At 33.2% G+C, this 6841-nt stretch overlaps 1 pseudogene; it reads right to left on the bottom strand.

Annotated features, from left to right (window-relative positions):
• Nucleotides 1-4121: 4121 nt before the first annotated feature.
• On the bottom strand, nucleotides 4122-5921 carry LOC149250355 (pectate lyase 1 pseudogene; annotated as a pseudogene).
• Nucleotides 5922-6841: the final 920 nt, after the last annotated feature.

Genomic DNA, 6841 nt, shown 5'->3' with positions numbered 1-6841 from the left:
AATTATAGCAACAATACAATGATCAATAGGTTGATATGGAATTCTATAGCTTTTAAAAACCCTAACTTCCTAAGATCATATCTCTGCAAATATAGCGAGACAAGGCCTCAAATTTCGAACCGATGTTCAGAACAATTGCGCCTAAAATGGGTTTTTATCTTAGCTTCTGAAACATCGTAGAGAAAATCTTAGATTGAAAATTCCACGATGACATGTTTGGAGCAACGAAACCGTAAAATCCAAAGCTCTGAAACAAAATTTTATGGAACCAACTCAAAAAAATATAGAAAAGATAGATCAACAACTTAAAAGTCAACCTCTTTGAGTGGGAAACCTCGTTTACATTACAAAAATGAACAATTCTTGGATGCTACAAATGACAAGGCCTCCTTTCTATATATAGGAGTCTAAGGGGTCATAATATAATGAGAGTCGAGATAACAATAATAATATAAGGGCACAACAATAACAATAGTGGGCTTCCATGGGGCACAATAATAACAATATGTGGACTACATGGGCATAACAATATAATAAGTTGGTTGCACTAATAACAATAAGGGGTTACACTAGTAGTATAGGCACCTAAAATATTCAAACATCATGAGGAGAATCTCATATTTATGAAATCTTATTCCTATATGAAGTAAGTTTGTAAAAGAAAAGAAAAATGAAGAAAAATTGATTTAAATTATTTTGATTAATCTCATGGAAACTATATGCTCGAGATATAGGTGAAATGATGATCTATCCAAGAATGATAGATGATGGTTATGAAGTTGAAAATCCTAGGGACAAGGCCATTCTGGTGACATTGGAAACCTATGACATACATTGATCATCATGAAGTATGTTATGGAAAATGTGTTATGCTATTTAGAGAAAGAAAGGGAAATTCCTTCGTTATAAAACTCTATAAGTCTCAAGGATCTTCCTTTGTGAGGAATCCTTGTCAAGTAATGGATTGCCCGAGGTATCAGGGAGGCAAAGAAGGAGGTGCTTGAACTTGGAAGGTGTGTGGCCTACTAGGGAAGGGGAGACTTGAGTGAATTGGTTTTTAACGATCCATTTACATACTCATTGGGATCATGAATTCATTGGGAATGTCCAAGAAAATAATGAGTTTCATTTGTTTCATGTGTAATCCTTGTGAAGAAACAAAAACTATTAAGTAATTTGGTGGAATGCTAAGAGGTCTAGAGGTAACTAGACAGTGAAAGATTTAAGGCATTATCGAAGAAGCAACTAAAGACATGGAAAATGTTACTGATATGAAAGTGGCATATCCGTTCTTCTACATAGAATGGTTCTACATATAGTAGACCACCAAGGACGATGTTCCTTAAAGGGGGTCGAGGGGTTTGTGACACCCTTTTCATTACCCCATTTTTTGTAATGTAATTAAGAACATATAATGCTATGGTGCTAGCATTGGTGCTATGATGTCAAACTTTGTTGTATGATGTAATGCTTATTTTCGTTAATAAAAATTCTAGAATTGAAGTAGGGGTAAACATTACTAGGGAGGAAAAAGTGCAAGGAGGGGTGGGAGAAATCCTATCATTCCTTAAATAAATATTATTTTTCCTTGATGTAATGGTTGGTATTCCTAGGAAGATTCTATAAAAAGACTAGGAAGATGAAGGGTTATGGTGTGATTATAAAAATAAGGAGAAACCATCAAGGAGTTTATGAGCTCTTGGTTTCTGGATTCTCATTAGCTTTTCTCTAATACTCTCCCACTTAGAAATTTGAATTGACAAGAGAATTTATGGCAGAACCCATAGAGGTTCAAACATTGTGACTATTAAGATTTGTGATTGATAGACCATGTGACTATTAGGTTTATTAATTATATTTAATTTTATGTTTAGGTTTAGAAAATATTTAACGATAATATTTTTAGGTGTAATAATTATAATCTAAGATTTAAGGTTTTAATATTAGATTTTAATTTTAAATATTCAAATTAGTATTAGCTCTAATAATAGATTTAATATTGTTAATATTAAATTTAAGTATGATAGAAATGTAATAATATTATTTTAGGTTTACAATAATATTAGGTCACTTTTGTATTGGTTAATAAGATTGTTATTGATCATGATAAATAATATTTTGACAATTTATTAATGTTAATATTAACATTTATATAACATCATTTAAAGTCATAGCACAAATATTAATTATTAGTCATTTCTTTATAAAACAAAATTGATAAAAGTAATATTATTGTTAATAATATTATCAATAGTAATTCTAATATGGTTACATTAATAGTTTATTACATTGATTATCGCATAAATATATTATTAATATAACAACAATATTTTATATGACAATTTTTCATCATCACTAACAAAATAAACTCTTACAATTTATTAAACTTTTATATTATTATTATGCCTAATTTTCTAATATTTATTTAGATTTAGCATAAAATTAATAATTTATAAATTTAACCTTAAAAAATAAAACTATTAACAACCATCTTTTACTTATCAAATAACAATCACAATGTTACCACGAACATATATAACTGAGAAGAATAATGCGATATCATAACAATTTACCCTTTCAACCAACAAAAATAAAATTGTTATTTTATAAATTAGAGGATGGTAAACTAGCAATATGTAAAATAAAGATTCGTAAACCAGCAATATATAAACGAACAAAAATAAAATTGTTATTTCATAAATTAGAAGATGGTAAACTCGCCATATATAAAATAAAGATTGGTAAACTAACAACATGTGAACAACAAAATGGTTAGGCCATTTATATAGACTATTATTAACAAAAACCAAAGTGTGTCCATACAATAATATTTAGAACCCTCCCAGGCAAGCACCAAAATTGTTAGGCCATTTATATACACCATTGTTAACAAAAAAAACCCTCCCAGGCAAGCAACAAAATTGTTAGGCCATTTATATACACCATTGTTAACAAAAATCAAGGTGTGGCGATCCAATAATATTTATAACCCTCAAACACAAGGCTTGAAGGGAATACAGGCCAGAGCTCCTGCATCTCGAGTGATCTCTGGTACTAAGCTCGCACTACTAACTGTAAATCCTTGGCTTCCCTCGTACATTGGAAAAGTGTTTCCCTTACTAGATGGAACAAAATATGCTCCATTCACAAGCATATCACACACTGACTCCAACAACCATCCCCCGGGACAAGAAGAAGCAGCGTTACAAGCTTCACGCCGTGTCACCTGCTTCAGATTCTGGTCGTTTGGGGCCACGAATCGGTTTCCTTCACTTCTGATGGTGGGATGCATGCTTCCTCCAATTGCATATATTCCCCACCCTTCATAGTTGTTATTGGCGACATGCACGTATCCATATCTACACCTGCAAGATTATTGAGTGATATGTTAGCGAGAGAATTGCGTGCATTGAGTGAGCGATATCAAAATTGGACAGTGTGAAGATTCAAATAACTTCTCAGAATTAATGTGTTTGAAATGTTAATTGCTTTTCAAAAAAAAATGTTTTACTCGTAAGTTTTCAAAGGACATCCGAATCGCAGATTCCGGTCGGGAATCCGACGGACATCGGCGCAGTGAATTTTATTTGGATTTCGTATAAAATTAATAATTTATAAATTTGACCTTGAAAAATAAAACTATTAACAACAACCGTTTACTTATCAAATAACAATCACAATGCCGTTTACTTATCAAATAACAATAACAATCACAATGCCGTTTACTTATCAAATAACAATCACAATGTTACCAGGAACATATATATAACTCAGAAGAATAATGAGATATCATAACAATTTCCCCTTTCAACGAACAAAAATAAAATTGTTATTTCATAAATTAGAGGATGGTAAACTAGCAATATGTAAAATAAAGATTGTTAAACCAGCAATATATAAACGAACTAAAATAGCCATATATAAAATAAAGATTGGTAAACTAGCAACATGTGAACAACAAAATTGTTAGGTCATTTATATAGACTATTGTTAACAAAAACCAAAGTGTGTCCATACAATAATATTTAGTACCCTCCAACACAAGCACCAAAATTGTTAGGCCAATTATATACACCATTGTTAACAAAAATCAAGGTGCGATCCAATAATATTTATAGCCCTCAAACACAAGGCCTGGAGGGAATACAGGCGAGAGCTCCTGCATCTCGAGTGATCTCTGGTACTAAGCTCGCACTACTAACTGTAAATCCTTGGCTTCCCGCGTACATTGGAAAAGTGTTTCCCTTACCAGATGGAACAAAATATGCTCCATTCACAAGCATATCACCCACTGACTCCCACAACCATCCCCCGGGACAAGAAGAAGCAGCGTTACAAGCTTCACGCCGTGTCACCTGCTTCAGATTCTGGTCGTTTGGGGCCACGAATCGGTTTCCTTCACTTCTGATGGTGGGATGCATGCTTCCTCCAATTACATATATTCCCCACCCATCATAGTTGTTATTGGTGACGTGCACGTATCCATATCTACACCTGCACGATTATTGACTGATATGTTAACGAGAGAATTGCGTGCATTGAGTGAGCGATATCAAATAACTTCTCAAAATTAATGGGTTTGAAATTTTAATTGCTTTCCAAAAATTGTTTTCTTGGTAAGTTTTCGAAGACTTGAGGTTGGTTATCAATGGGATTGCTTGAGTAAAGTGAGACTGAGACAGTTGGCTTAAAAATGTTCTTTTAATATGTTCACTATTTAGCATTTATACAGAGAAGTTCACACCCACTACTCGGAAATTTCTGGACACTCGTAAATGCTAGATTCCATGAATATTATCATAAACTTTTACATCTTTATATATAAAAAAACTAAAACAACACTTATGTGTTTTTTCAATATCATCACATTATTTGTGATTGTACTTTTCGAATAAATTAAATAATAAACCTAAATATTCATTCTAAATAGATTTCTGATGGGTTTCCGCCAAATTTTAAACTGATCCACTAAAATATACTAAACATGTATCTGCAAAAAGTGATTTTATTTTCTAATACTAAAATCCAAGTTTTTTCCTAGAGGAAAAAAATGCATGCATCTTTTAAAACATGGTGAATCTTTTAACTATTTGGACTAATCTGTTTGTTTGGATCAAATTTACATGCCATTAACTAATCAGTTGGCAATAACCTACTGTTCTTTGCCCTTTGAAAACACAAATCAATCAAAACACAAAACCGTCCTAACCATTCCAACAACTAAGAAGGGGATGTTCCTCAACGCAGTCGTTGCTCTCTGGTTTTAATGTATTTTCAAGCTGGGATAGTCTTAGTGCGATGAACTTACCTTGGCATCCTCTGCATGACACCTGGTCCAAAGTGGTTGTAGGTAACGGTTACCTTCATGTTTTTATCACCTGCATAGTCATCGCTGTGGCCTAAAAGCATTACCTGCATGCGTTCATACAATGAAAGAATAATCACTATCGCTATAGAATATGTAGTATTGTAGATTTCTAGAATATAGAATTTGATGACAAATAAAATAAATTAATTGCTTATCCATTACTGATCTCAACATTGGCCCCTCTTCCATCAATAGTCTTGTGGCTTGCAACAGAGAGGGGCATCTGAAGCTTTATGTTCATATCTTTAGCAAAAACAATCCACAGTGGATTCTTGCGGGTCACTCCATATCTCAAACTACCGGGCAACGGATTTGTGGGATTGTCATCAGGGGTGGTGACGGTGTAGATCTGCCCTCCTTTTCCTCCATTGGCGGCGCTTCCGAAGCCCACAGCACAATCTGCCAACTTCATTCGATTCTGCGCCCAATTTGCATCTCTTCTCCAGCAGTTGTCAATGGCGTTGGAGCTGCTGCTTGCAGAAAAAGACAGGGAGGCTTGCAACAACACCGAAATCAGACCTAATAACATCCATGCTGCTCCAGCGATGGCCATATCAGGAGTTAAATTCCTAGGATGCATGGATGTGCCTAGTATTGGCAATACGGCGAAATATTTGATGATAGATGGAACTTTATGCAATCAGATTGCATGTGAGTTTATGCAAAACTTGCTTTGCTTGCCGTTGTATCTGAAACTTAACTTATATAGTTGCCATCCCATGTCATAACATGGCCACCCGATCTCAGTATCTGTTATTCGTCTCGTCATGGTAATTAATGCCTTAACTAAATGTTAATTATTTTACATTTTATGCTACAACTTTTACCTCCTATAGTGGCTATCTCGTGAGAGTAATTAATGCCCTAACCAAATGTTAATCATTTTACACTTCATACGACAATTTTTACTTCTTATATTTCATTATGGTAATTAATGCTCTAACTTTTACTTCTTATATCTTGTCATGGTAATTAATACCCTAACTAAATTTAATCATTTTACACTTCATAGCACAATTTTTACTTTCTATATCTCATCGTAATTAATGCCCTAACTAAATCTTAATCATTTTACACTTCATATGACAACTTTTACCTCCTATAGTGGCCATCTCGTAGTGGTAATTAATGTCCTAACTAAATGTTAATCATTTTACACTTCATATGATAACTTTTACCTCCCATAGTGGCCATCTCGTATCCTAACATGGTCCATCATCTTAGTATTTTATACACTGTATTCATGGTAATTAATGCTGTAAATAAATTATGTTAATTGTTTTTCATTTCACATAATAATTTTTTGAAGTGCATTTTTTGGAGTTACTCCTAGATTTTTAGCTAGAATTCTGTGAAATATTTTGTGGTGAAATCTTGATTTGTATTGTCTAAACTGGTTTTCTGATTACATATATAAATTCAACAATCTAAAAATCCTTGATTTGTGTTGTTTAAACTTGTTTTTTTACTAAA

This window comes from Pinus tabuliformis, chromosome 7, assembly GCF_031772625.1.
Source record: "Pinus tabuliformis cultivar Carrire ecotype Pingquan chromosome 7, CPIR1, whole genome shotgun sequence".
Taxonomy (NCBI): domain Eukaryota; kingdom Viridiplantae; phylum Streptophyta; class Pinopsida; order Pinales; family Pinaceae; genus Pinus; species Pinus tabuliformis.
This window is presented reverse-complemented; position numbering and strand designations above follow the sequence as displayed.